Genomic DNA, 12,949 nt, shown 5'->3' with positions numbered 1-12,949 from the left:
GTAAAGTGTCTATCAAAGAGGGCTCTGAGAGAGAGTTCTCAGAGTCAAGTAGGCGGAGCTTGTATCATAGTTCGGAGACCTTTCTGTTGAAAATGTGTCAGGGTTAAATCGCATACATATACATGCACCGTGCGTTAACTGGAGTGCGGGTATTAGTTACCCGCACTCCAGAGCATGGGCCATTTCATTGGCTCATTTTTTTGCTGGGGTTTTACATATTGTGACGGCAGAGAAAGGGAAAGCGACATAAATATCATATTCAGATGTTCGTTCATTGGTTCATTTTTGCCGGGGTTTCATATTGTGACAACAGGGAACGTGTTTTTTATGTTTGACTATGATACAAAAGAGAAAGAACAGACCAAAAAACACTCGGTAATCTGATTAATACTCGGGGGCTAGGCGCCCCCTCGTACAAATCAGATAAACCTCGTGTTTCGGTGCTCTTTCTATTACTTAACAACACTACAGTCCTTTGATTATTTTGACACCTTCAATATTTTACACCTTTACCTGCAGTGAAGATGATTTCTGATTAACTTGTGTGACATGTTATTTACACAGCTGTGTGTTCTAACAGCCTTTGTATGCATACATGTTTGGAAAAAAAGCGCTTTAATTGTTATCTTTCAAATTGTTGTAATTATTTTTGTTTGAAAACTTTTGCGACCTGGTGTCATGTGGTTACATGGGTTATACGAGGGTTGTTCGGGAAATTCTGGGAATTTTGTCATATATCCTATATTTTTTGTTTCTAAGACGTAATATTTTGCACATACTAAGATTAGCATATCACGGAACTATTCCTAAAAACTGAATAGAATCAGACAACAATAGCCGGAAATAGCAGTAACCATAGCAACACTATAACGCCGCACCGGAGCAGTCCGAATCTAAAGAAAGGTATAACGCGCTACACTAATAATATTTCGTAATTTTGATAACGTAAAAAATGCGCGAAAACGCTGGTCAGCAGCGGAACGTCATGACGTCATTTCCTGAAAATATCATAACGTTATTTAAATTCTCAACGGATCAACATTGTTTTAAAGTTGTTGCCCAGAGCCACTAAGTAAACAACATGACGTCTAGCCTAATTAATTTGGCGTGAAATGTTTGACCCATTTTACAGACTTTTTTTTATTAGGTACTGTCAAACAGCGCCCGTCCAAAATTATCTCGGTGTCTCTTTGACAAGTCTAATTAGTTGGACTAAGCATAAGCAAGCTATAGTCTCGTCCTTTACCGATAGCTAGTACGTGAAAACATACAATAAGTGGATCAGCCGACACAGGAAATGCATCGAAATTGCAGGTGACTACGTTGAAAAGGTGCGACGATCGATGGACTTTAACGTCGCATAACGTTGCAAATGACGTCGGCGTGCTCCGGGTGTTTGTTATATGGTTATTTACTATTTTTATTATGTTTTAGTTTCTGTGTGTATGATGATGATATTTTCAGATACTGTACAGTATATATTGAAATAAATGCGTATATATTTATATTTACGCTATCCCGACTATGTACAACGTGTGCTATAAAACAATTCTCAGAACTTCCCGAACAACCCTCGTATTTAGTATAAGCTGGTTTAGTTATCGTCCTTTCCCTTTGTTACGCCTTTTGTAACTAACTTGTAAAACTTGACCGGCTTGAACTTTTGTCACTAAATTAAAGCTGATTTATGAGACAAAGTCCTAATGTGTCTAAGGTTTTACACAAGTCCATTCCACTTCGACTTACCGAAGATCCACTGTGTTAAGCAATGATTTCCAGAGAACATAAAGAAAATATGCAAACTTATTTCTTTCATTTAGATATTTTGGAATTATTCTCTTTCAAACTTGAAACATTATTTTTTTAAACTACAAATATTAATGTATGTTCAAATGAATAAATTGGTTGGTGAGATGAATACCTGAAAGTTAAATGAAATAGTTATTTTATTGACTTGGAATGTGCACTGATCAATTTCAATAACATTTGTTATCAAATAGGTCATCACAAGAAAGGGAAAAGGCAAGGAGAAAGTTAATTAGAACAGCATAAAAATTTCTTGCAGGAAGCTCTTCAAACCTTTATGGAACATATGGAAAACATGCAGGTAGATAATATTATTATACACAAGAAAGGTGTTAAAAAGTATGTGCAGGATCACATATTTTATTTATCTTTATGTTCATACAGGGAACACTAAGACATGGTGAACACAAAACTTTTAATTCAGGAACTGTTTCATTGTAAGTTTCATTATTGCATTATTATGTTTATTCTATAAGTCAACTAAAAACAATGAAAGAAAATTGAGTTCTATTTTTTATATAGAACGTAGTATACATAATTATGATCATTAGTATTTGTTTATAAAAAAGAAAATATGGCACATTTAATATAGGAATCACATTACTTGAAACGGTCCTTTAAAAAGAGATAGATTTAGGATTAAGTAATATTGATAACCTACAGTAAGTGATATTCAACTTCTCATGATCACTTAAACCGGATAGAAAAATTTGTAAATGTTACTAAAAATAAAATGTTACTAAATCTCATACACTCTTAACATTATTTTATAACTTTTTCACAACTTCATCTGATCTTAAAAGTTCCAAGAAATTATTGACTTATACAATTTTGTCATATCTTCTTTTTATTGCTGTTTTTGTTGATCCAGATTTCCTGTTTTATACTCATGTCAACATTCTCAAATTATGAAATATGGAAATAATGGATGATTATTTTACTGGTACACAGTTCTTTACTGGATCACACACCTACAGCAAGTTGTTTCTGGGCAGGAATCTATGTGCATCTGAAAAATATAGAGTGGTCTTATGAAAAAAAAAAATCACCTTAGCGAAATATTAATAATAAGGAATATTGTGTTTGTGTGTGCGTGCATGCCTGATTTCACAGTACATGTATATGAATGATACCTTTATCAAAACTGTATTTAAAATTGTACGCTGGATATTCTACATAAATTTTCCTTAATCTCTTTGCTGTTGCAAATAGGTTTTGATATGAAACTAGATTATCAGACTATTAATAACCTCAATTTCCCCGTAGGTTCCTTTCTTCTTACACTTCATACATTGGGCAGGCATTTTGAGCAGATCCATCTCAGCTCCTCTATTTCTTTTGCTAATGACCTGAAAATGATACATAAATAAACTGGTTAGAAGAGCAACATTATTGCAGTCTGTGATAGTTACAGAACAAAACAACACATTACTGAAACTGCTGTTCTTTGTGTGTGTTTTTTTTCAAAATGTAAAAAGCTCTACAAACTATGAATAACTCCTGTTTAGTTTTTACTAAATAATAAGAAATATATAATTGAGCGGTGCCATGACAAAACCAACATAATGGGTTTGCGACCAGCATGGATCCAGACCAGCTTGCGCATCCGCGCAGTCTGATAGGATCCATGCTGTTCGCTTACAAACCCTATAACAAGTAGAGAAACTGTTAGCGAACAGCATGGATCCTGATCAGACTGTGCGGATGCGCAGGCTGGTCTGGATCCATGATGGGCGCAAACCCATTATGTTGGTTTTGTCATGGCACGGCTCATATGTTTGTGCATTTACAAGGTTGTTGTGCTTGAAATAGTTAAAATAAATTAAATTTTGATCAGATATGAAAGAAAATATTGCAGTTTGGACAGTTTGGTTGATGCTACAGGTTAAGATGGAACAGTTCAATGGTGCTCATAATGTAATGTAAACAAACAATTTTTTTTTTTTATTTCATGCTTCTTTTAATTGATTTTAATTAATTTCTTTTGATGTAACATAGGGTCATGTTATGTGCTTTCTGACATAAAACATGTTTTAAAATAGCTATTACCTGCTTGCTACAATCTTCTGATTCTTCAATTCCTTCTTTTATACACCGCCAGCAAAATGATTTATTGTTTCTATAATACAAAATGTTGAAACTACAATATAAGCAAAATTTTACAAATGTTGATGTAGACTAATATTAAACTTTTAAATGTCTAGGAAAGCAGTATCATGAGGTTTACATTTTTGTTAAAAAAAAGTGTTGTGCATAGGAGTTAGGTCTCTAGTTCAAAAACTAAGGTCACACTTGTACATCAAACATTATAGTCTTTGTTTGTGAATAGCTTTTTTATAAATGAACAGACTTTAAAAAAAAATATACATAAATATGCTGGTTATTATGATGACATATAGTGAAAAAAATTTAGTTCGGCAGCCCAAAGGTCAGTTTTTATTATATACTTTTAAATGAAATATTATACAAATATGGACTTTTTAGCTGTTGAATATGATGTGATATGTATTGAAAAAATTAATATTGACCGAGGCGATAGCCGAGGTCAATATTAATTTTTCAGTACATATCACATCATATTCAACAGCTAAAAAGTACATATCTGTTTTATTATATAATCTATAAATAGCTTTTATATGGCTTATCACATCTGCCATTGCATACGACGGAAATCATTATTTTTCAGCTTGTCTACTTTTCCATAATTTGGACCTTTCCATTGGCATGCTAATCCCTATTTTTCTTAAAAAATGAAAAACAGTAACTAAAATAAAGACTAATTTGACTCTTATGTACACCCAACTCAACGTTTCTTCAGAATAAATAACAAACAAACTTGGCGTGACGTCACGCCAAAGTCTCGCGTTCTTTTAGGATTTCCAGAAAGTCTATTTTTAGAAGAAAAACCAGTGAATATACTCTGAAAATCTATTTTTAGGAAAAAAAACAGTGAATATACTCTGATATTGACCTGTTATTTTTTACAAAAAGTTGCTTGTTAGCCAATCAGGGAAAGGCATTTCAAAGCTATTTATAGATTATATAATAATGAGAAATATTGATGAAATAAAATGTGTATTTTCATTTTCTGTATTTTCACTGTAAAAATTTATTTCTCACTGCAGTGAAACATATTTTCCGTATTTTCACTGGTGTCTTGCAGGACTACTTTCTTTTAAATTCTGCCAGTAATCAAAATTGAAGGGAAAGTCTTTCAAATTTTGATGTCCAGAAAGAGAAAAATGTATATAATAAACAGAAAATTCAAGTTTTTTTCTATAAATACATGATTTATTTTCATCTTGTGGCATGAAAATTACCATATTTCACTCGTGGCTACCGCCACTCATGAAATATTTATTTTCATACCACTCGATGAAAATAAATCATGTATTTATAGAAATAACTTGAATATCCTCTATGTACTTGAATGTCTAAATGTAATAACTTGGCTTAAATATTTATTTTAAAACAATTTGTGATGAGTGAGATTATGCTTGTAGCTTAGAAATCAAGGTTGTACTCGGACATACAAGGTCTAGTTTCATAAAAGTACATTGGTTGTCATCTCCAGTTAACTATTCTGTCATTCATGGAATAGATTTTATTAGACAGCATACTAACTCTTATGTGTAACATTTGGAAAAATTGTTACATGCAAACCTTAGGTTGATATCTAGAGTGGTGTGGAATATACTTGGATGTTAAATATTACATTGATGGTTGTGTTTGGTCATTTCTTTGTCATTTATTAATGAATGCTTTTTGAAATAATTGATCACTGAGGATATGAAAATATGTAAATGTTTCTATATTTTTGAAACAACGATTTTTTAGTAAGCATATGTTTGTTGTTAATCAAAGGTCATTGTTCCTCTATTGGACCCTGCGAAGAGGGGTTTTGGGTGGCATTTGTCAGTTTGATATTTATGTTTTGATGTGTTATATTCATTATTTTTCCATTGCTGCTAAATAAAAAAAAAGTACATCTATTTAGTTATGAATGTAGCTTACCCTTTATTAAGGTAACATATTCCACAGAATAGATGTCCATGTTTCAACTCTACAAGAAGGTTAAGGCATTTACTGCAATGGCTACAAGTCACCTGCATGCCTGGTCTTACATTCCAAACTTTAATTTTACCCATTCTGGAAAATATAGTAAGTTTATTTGTAAGGAAATTATCAGAATTTTTTTTTGGCAGATGTATATGTGGGTGGGGAAGCCTGTTTTATGAAACTAAATGTTGTATTTCAAGAGATTCATAAGGAATTGCATGTACAAAATTGACTTTTTTATTGAAATGCATAGTTCTTATTTTACATTAATACATGTATGTATTATTTGTTTTTTCTTAAAGGTTTATTGTATTTTGACAGGCTAATTATCACTTTTTATTTAAAAGGAAGTTTCATGAGTCAATTAAGTTTATTTATGATATCAATCCCAAGGAAGCTAATTTCTTAGACACTCAAATTAGTAAGGACAACACAGGTATTCTTCAAACTACAAATTTTGAGGAACCCTCCTCATCGTCTAGTACAGAAACGGTTTGCCAAGACGAGTATGGTATGTTTAGTGAAACAAACGAACTCATTATAAACATTGGACAGATTAATGGGTTATTAAACAAAGCATAATTAACTTGTGATCCTTTTTATTCAAACAATATACATGATATACTTAATGATAAGCTCGTTGGAATAATGCCAAAACTATATCTATTATTAGCAACAGTACTTCAGTAGTTAGAATTTGATATTTTTTAAGCCTGGTGAAGAGTATTGTATTACTCGAAACTAGTAGCCAATAAAAACTTTTTAAACTTGACCTGGTGTTGTAAATGTGTCCCTCGCCGACTTTATTCATGATTTTAAAGGAAGTTGTACAACACTGCATTATGGGTACATGACGTCAAATTCAGTGCGGTACATGTTTTAATAGCGCATAACAAAACGTGATCTGTATTTCTTTTCAGTTTGGCAATAGTTGAAATTTTTTAAATCGTAATCGTTTTAAATGTTATATGGTTTATTGGTATTCCAAAGATTCATGTTTCGGCACTTATAATATAAGTCAATAACTTATTATTTAGCACGGACGGCAAAAAAACAACTTGAATGACTTGTCATATTTACCGTCATTGTTTAGTTATACCTTTGTAGACCGTTGTTTTTATTAAAACAGATCAATACTGTAAAATTCAATTTGTGAAGATCAAGCTTTACTGATTACGAATTACGAACAAGCTGCCCTCCATGCTTTATTTAATTGACATTACAAGACAACCAACAACCATTAGTAAGTTAGTTTGGTGGCAGAATTCAAAGTCTGGAAGATTCAAACCTTCAGCAATAATGGGAAAGTGATTTCAATCCAGCCATCATAGAGAACCTCTCATAGTGCTCATCTGCAGATATGAAGTCTAGCACGTAGATTTTTAGCTAGAATTTTATAACTGATAGTGAGGCTACCTTTCTCACTCGGGTGTTGTATGTACAATATGTCATTTACCTCTAAAGATATTTGCAGGTGACTTCACTTATGGGTTTCATAATTGGAGGTCATTGTCCAAGGGCCATAACTCTAGTGTGGACTTTGTCTGAACTATGGCGCTTTTTTAAAAAGCAAAACTCCTAGTTAAGGTTAATATTTTGTATGCATCATCAATCTGCAAAACTACTGAACTTATTCACTTAAAACTACATGTCTTTGGGATCATAACTGCCTAAGGCCTATAAAACTGACCTGGATTTTAACTGAATTATGTCAATTTATGAACTCTGAAAATTCCTTAAAGCTAATAAAGATGTTGTCTTTGGGATAATAAATTTCAGCTATTTCCCCCCAAGACCTTTTTTTTTTTTTTTAAATAAAACTTACCGCTTTACTAACTTGTATATTACCCAGGATATTGTTTAACTATAAAGCAGTGAGAATTATTCTGTCCCTCCCACTTTAGGTAGTATTTTAGTGGTTCATAAGGACACTTTGTATTCTATTTACAAGTTCTAGCAGCTAATGTTTCAAATGTGCAAACTACCATGGTCTTTGAATTTTAAAATGCAGTATAAACAGGAATTTTGGTCATTATTTGCTTATATTATGTTTTAAATAAGTGCAGATCATATACACTACCTTGAAAAGAAGTGTAATATTATGGTATCAATGATCTGTTTTATTCTAGACACTTTTTTCAATCAGATTTGATAAAGAACTGTCTGGACTTTGTTTTTGCTATTCCTAATAGTAGATATTCTGCATTATCTACTTACTTTGCTTTTATGTTCCTTCATATATAGATAAGCCAAGAGCATCTTGCTTTTTTGTTGTCTGCTGACATCTTTGAACACTTCCATCATTTTAAAGAATGAATCCCTCCTACTTGGACACATAGAACTTTTGAAGAAGAACTTGACTGATTTTGAGGTCATTTTCAATAGTCAGGCTTTTTCACTATGACTTATTATTAAGTACAAGACTGAAGCATTTATGTTTTACTACCACATCTTGTTATATGTATAAAGTGTTATAAAGTGTTTCAGACATGTGAAGCATAGTTCTTTAAAGAATATTGTTTTATGTACCAGTTCTTAAGTTTTTACTGCAAGACAGTTTCATAAACTGAATTTGAGTAAGTTATTTGACATCAACATAAAACTTGATGTAGAAAGTGTACCATATGCGCATACTTTTTTGCTTTGATGTGCCTTCTAAACAGAACTTTTTTAATCACTCTTGTTCCATTATGATTTCTTATACAAGAATATTGCTGAAGGCAGTGAATTCACATTGCACTTTCTGTATAACTCTGTGATGTGTTAATAAGATTATTCCAATACTTTTTTCAGTTATTCCCCAGTCAAGCATTATAAATTGTAAAGGGAGATAATAAAAATAATAAGTTATATTGTTCCTATAACAGTGAAGTTTCAGAGAGATATAACTGACAGTCTAGATAATATACTCAAGATAGGCATTAGTTAACATTTTAAAGTATCATAAAGGGAGATAATTAAAAAATAAGCGAGGTAGAAATTTGGTCCTTCAACTCTTCACTTCCTTTCACTGGTCATTCTCATTGTGTGAAGTTTCAAGACTAAAAAATTATTCTCAGGAAAATCATTAAATATTATAAGGAAGGTTATTTAAAAACTTAGTATGTATAGTACTGCACTTCTCACATTTTTTACAAATGGGTGAATTTAGAAAGTAGCCTCTGGACAAGCATTTTTTGACATTTCTAAATATTGTTTGTAAAATGTATGATTCTTAATTTAAACAAGTGAAAATTATGGTTCTATGATGCTGCACTTCTATAACTATATGAAGTGTTGACCAAATTCCTACAATACTTTAGATATTTAAAAAATAATCTCTGTAGAATTATGATGTGTTAACACTTCACTCTTAATATATGTGTGAAGTTCCAATGAAATATCATTGATTTGATAATTTAGAAGTTATACTCTGAACAGGCATAATTCAATTAAAAATTAAGCTAGGTAGAGTAATGGTTCTGTGACACTGCACTTCCTTTCACTGGTCACTATCAAATTCCATCAATACTTTTCAAGTTATCCTCCATATAAAAGTGTGATAGACATCAAAATAATTTTGTTCGAAATTTCCTCTCTTTTTTTATCCATGATCATAGAGGTTCTCACAAAAATCCTTACTCAATGATCTTCCCATTTTGTCATATTTTTTATTGTACTTATTTATGTTTTTATTTATTTAGTCTTAAACTTAATCCTTTTTTTTTCAGTAACATAGTCTTTATTATTTTACAAGAATTATCCATATATTTTTCTTTTCCTCTTCTGTAACTGAATTAACTCATTCAAAAATAAGATCTTAAATATATAAATACTCATTTAACTTATAACTGCTTTTTATGTATATAAAGGAACAATTCGGTTATTTAAAATCATTGAGATCTTTTCAAATTTATGGCATAAGTATGTATTGATTTCTTAAAATCAATACTAAAATCAATAATTATGTATAGAACTACGATTAAGAAGTAAGATAACCCAACCTATTTATCAAACTTATAACCCGTAAAAAACCAATATTGAACAAGAGGGCCATGAAATAACTGTTTTTCATTGTTGGAAATTATTCATTGTCAATATTTTCTAGTATTAGATTTGAGCATAGAATATCTTTAGTAAATGCCATGGGGCATTTAAGCTTTAGCTTAAACGGGACAATCAACTTAATATGAGCAAACTTAATAAAAGACTACCTAAGAATGCTACAGACAAAGTTTGGTGATCATCCATCAACTATTTCAGTAGGAAATGATGTTCAAAGGTTTTTTTTAGCTCACCTGAGGTTGCTCAGGGTGAGCATTTAGGATTGTTGAATGTCCGTTGTCCGTCCACACTTGTTCATTAACACTCTAGCAGTCACATTTTTGCCTCAATCATCATCAAACTTTGTCAGGATGCTTCTCTAGTTGATAGTTCGGATGAGTTCGAACATGGGTCATCTCAGATGAAAAAGTAAGTCACAGGAGCAAAAAACAGAACTAGAACTCCGCGAGTCGGATGTGTCGCCTTGTGAACAATATAGTTTAGGATGGCCAGGACAAAAATGAAATTTGAAAATCAACAAAGGGCAATAAATCAAAAAATAAGAAATGCAGAGCAGCAGTTTCTGTGCACTGCACTTCTTATCAATAAGATCTATCACCCTATTAATTTTCAAGTCTAAAGCTTTTATAGTTTATGAGAAATGGCCTTGATAAAAATAAAGTTTGAAAATTTACAAGGCCAATAACTCAAAAAACAAGAAATGCAGGGTACCAGTTCTTGGGCACTGCACTTCTTCTTAATGAGATCTATCATCCTATGAAGTTTCATGTCCATAGCTTTTATACTTTAGGAGAAATGGCCTGGACAAAAATAAAGTATGAAAATTAACAAAGGGCAATAACTCAAAAAAAAAGAAATGCAGAGTACCAGTTCTTGTGCACTGCACTTCTTCTTAATGAGATCCAGCATCCTATGAAGTTTCATGTCCATAGCTTTTATACTTTAGGAGAAATGGCCTGGACAAAAATAAAGAATGAAAATTAACAAAGGGCAATAACTCAAAAAATAAGAAATGCAGAGTGCCAGTTCTTATGCACTGCACTTCTTCTTAATGAGATCTATCATCCTATCAAGTCCATAGATTTTATACTTTAGGAGAAATGGTCCGGACAAAAATAAAGTATGAAAATTAACAAAGGGCAATAACTCAAAAAATAAGAAGTGCAGAGTACCGGTTCTTATGCACTGCACTTCGGGTCATTGCAGGAATCATGCATACGAAGTTTGAAGTCAATTTGACTTATAATGACTGACTTATGCTCTGGACAAGCTTAAGGACACCGACAAGGACACCGACGCCGACAACGACGCTGCCGACAAAAGTAACCCCTATATGTCACCTTTTTCAAGGCGACACAAAAACCTTGTTAACATTCTAGGGGTCACATTTTTGCCTCAATTATCATCAAATTTGGTCAGGATGCTTGTCTAGGTGATAGCTCGTATGAGTTTGAACATGGGTCATCTCGGATGAAAATCTAGGTCACTGGAGCTAAAAATAAAAAAACTTTGTTAACACTCTAGTGGTCACATTTTTGCCTCAATCATCATCAAACTTAGTCAGGATGCTTGTCTAGGTGATAGCTCGGATGAGTTCGAATGTGGGTCATCCTGAATGAAAAACTAGGTCACCGGAGCTAAAAATAGAAAAACCTTGTTAAAACTCTAGCGGTCACATTTTTGACTGAACCATCATCAAACTTGGTCAGGATGCTTTTCTAGGTATTAGCTTTGAACATGGGTCATCTCAGATGAAAAACTAGGTCACAGGAGCTAGAAATAGAAAAACCTTGTTAACACTCTAGTGGTCACATTTTTGACTCAAATGTCATCAAACTTTGTCAGGATGCTTGTCTAGGTGATTGCTCTGATGAGATCTAACATGGGTCATCTCGGATGGAAAAACTAGGTCACAGGAGCTTAGAATAGAAAAATCTAGTTATCACTCTAGCGGTCACATTTTTGCCTCAATTATCATCAAACTTGGTCAGGATGCTTGTCTAGGTGATAGCTCGGATGAGTTCGAACATGGGTCATCTGAAATGAAAAACTAGGTCACAGGAGCTAAAAATAGAAAAATCTTGTTAACACTAGAGGCTACTGATTTGATGCAAATATCTTGTAAAATGGTATGAAAGTTTGTTTTAATGATCAAGATCGAATATGGGTCACCTGGGGTCAAAAACTAGGTCACACTGCCCAAATGTTGAAAAATCTTGTTAACATTCTAGTGGTCACATTTTTGACTCAATTACCATCAATTTTGGTCAGGATACTTTTCTAGGTCATTGCTCAGATGAGTTCGAACATGGGTCATCTTGGATGAAAAACTAGGTCACCAGAGCTAAAAATAGCAAAATCTTATTAACACTCTAGTGGCTACTGTTTTGATCCAAATATCCTGTAAATTGATCTGAAAGTTTGTTTTGATGATTTCTAGGTCAAGTTTGAACATGGGTCATCTCGGATGAAAAACTAGGTCACACTACTCAAATATGGAGAAACCTTGTTAACACTCTAGTGGTCACATTTTTGACTCACCTGTCTTGAAACTTGGTCAGAATGCTTGTTTGATGGGTCAGGTGAGCGATCTAGAGCCATCATGGCCCTCTTGTTTGTCAAATAGATACTTTTAGTCATGACAACTTTCTAGATGTATAAGTGAAGCAAGACCTTGCGCTTGTGAATATAATTTAAGGCAAGGGCAGCACCCAAGTTAGAAACCACCAACTGTCCTTAAAGTAGCTTATTGAAGATCTTTATTCCTCGGCTTAGTCTTGTTTATTCCATTTGTAATGTAGTAATTGACTGACACTATTCTTCCAACTTGATGCTCTAAAAATAAGCCTAGATTTCACATGCTTATAAGAATGTCAGTATTACTAATACTTTTAAAGATATTCTAGTACTAATTGTTAACTATATACAGCTTGCATGAATGCTGGACATTGTTGTTAATAGGGTTTTATGTTGTTATAATTTGTATGATTTTGCTGTCAAATATTGTTGACATTTTTACCTGATTTCAAATAAAGATTGA

General features: G+C 32.6%; 1 long non-coding RNA gene across 1 annotated transcript; it reads right to left on the bottom strand.

Annotated features, from left to right (window-relative positions):
• Positions 1-1,575: 1,575 nt before the first annotated feature.
• Positions 1,576-12,949, bottom strand: LOC132732340 (uncharacterized). The gene is made up of 5 exons (XR_009626013.1): positions 8,083-12,949; positions 5,821-5,955; positions 3,856-3,925; positions 3,057-3,155; positions 1,576-2,815 (listed from the first exon to the last, which is right to left on the bottom strand). It is a non-coding gene; the product is annotated as an uncharacterized LOC132732340 (long non-coding RNA).

Source organism: Ruditapes philippinarum, unplaced genomic scaffold (genome assembly GCF_026571515.1).
Source record: "Ruditapes philippinarum isolate M1 unplaced genomic scaffold, ASM2657151v2 ctg5416_1_1_1_1, whole genome shotgun sequence".
Taxonomy (NCBI): Eukaryota; Metazoa; Mollusca; class Bivalvia; order Venerida; family Veneridae; genus Ruditapes; species Ruditapes philippinarum.
Note: the sequence above shows the minus strand (reverse complement) of the source record. Positions and strands in the feature narration are given on the sequence as shown.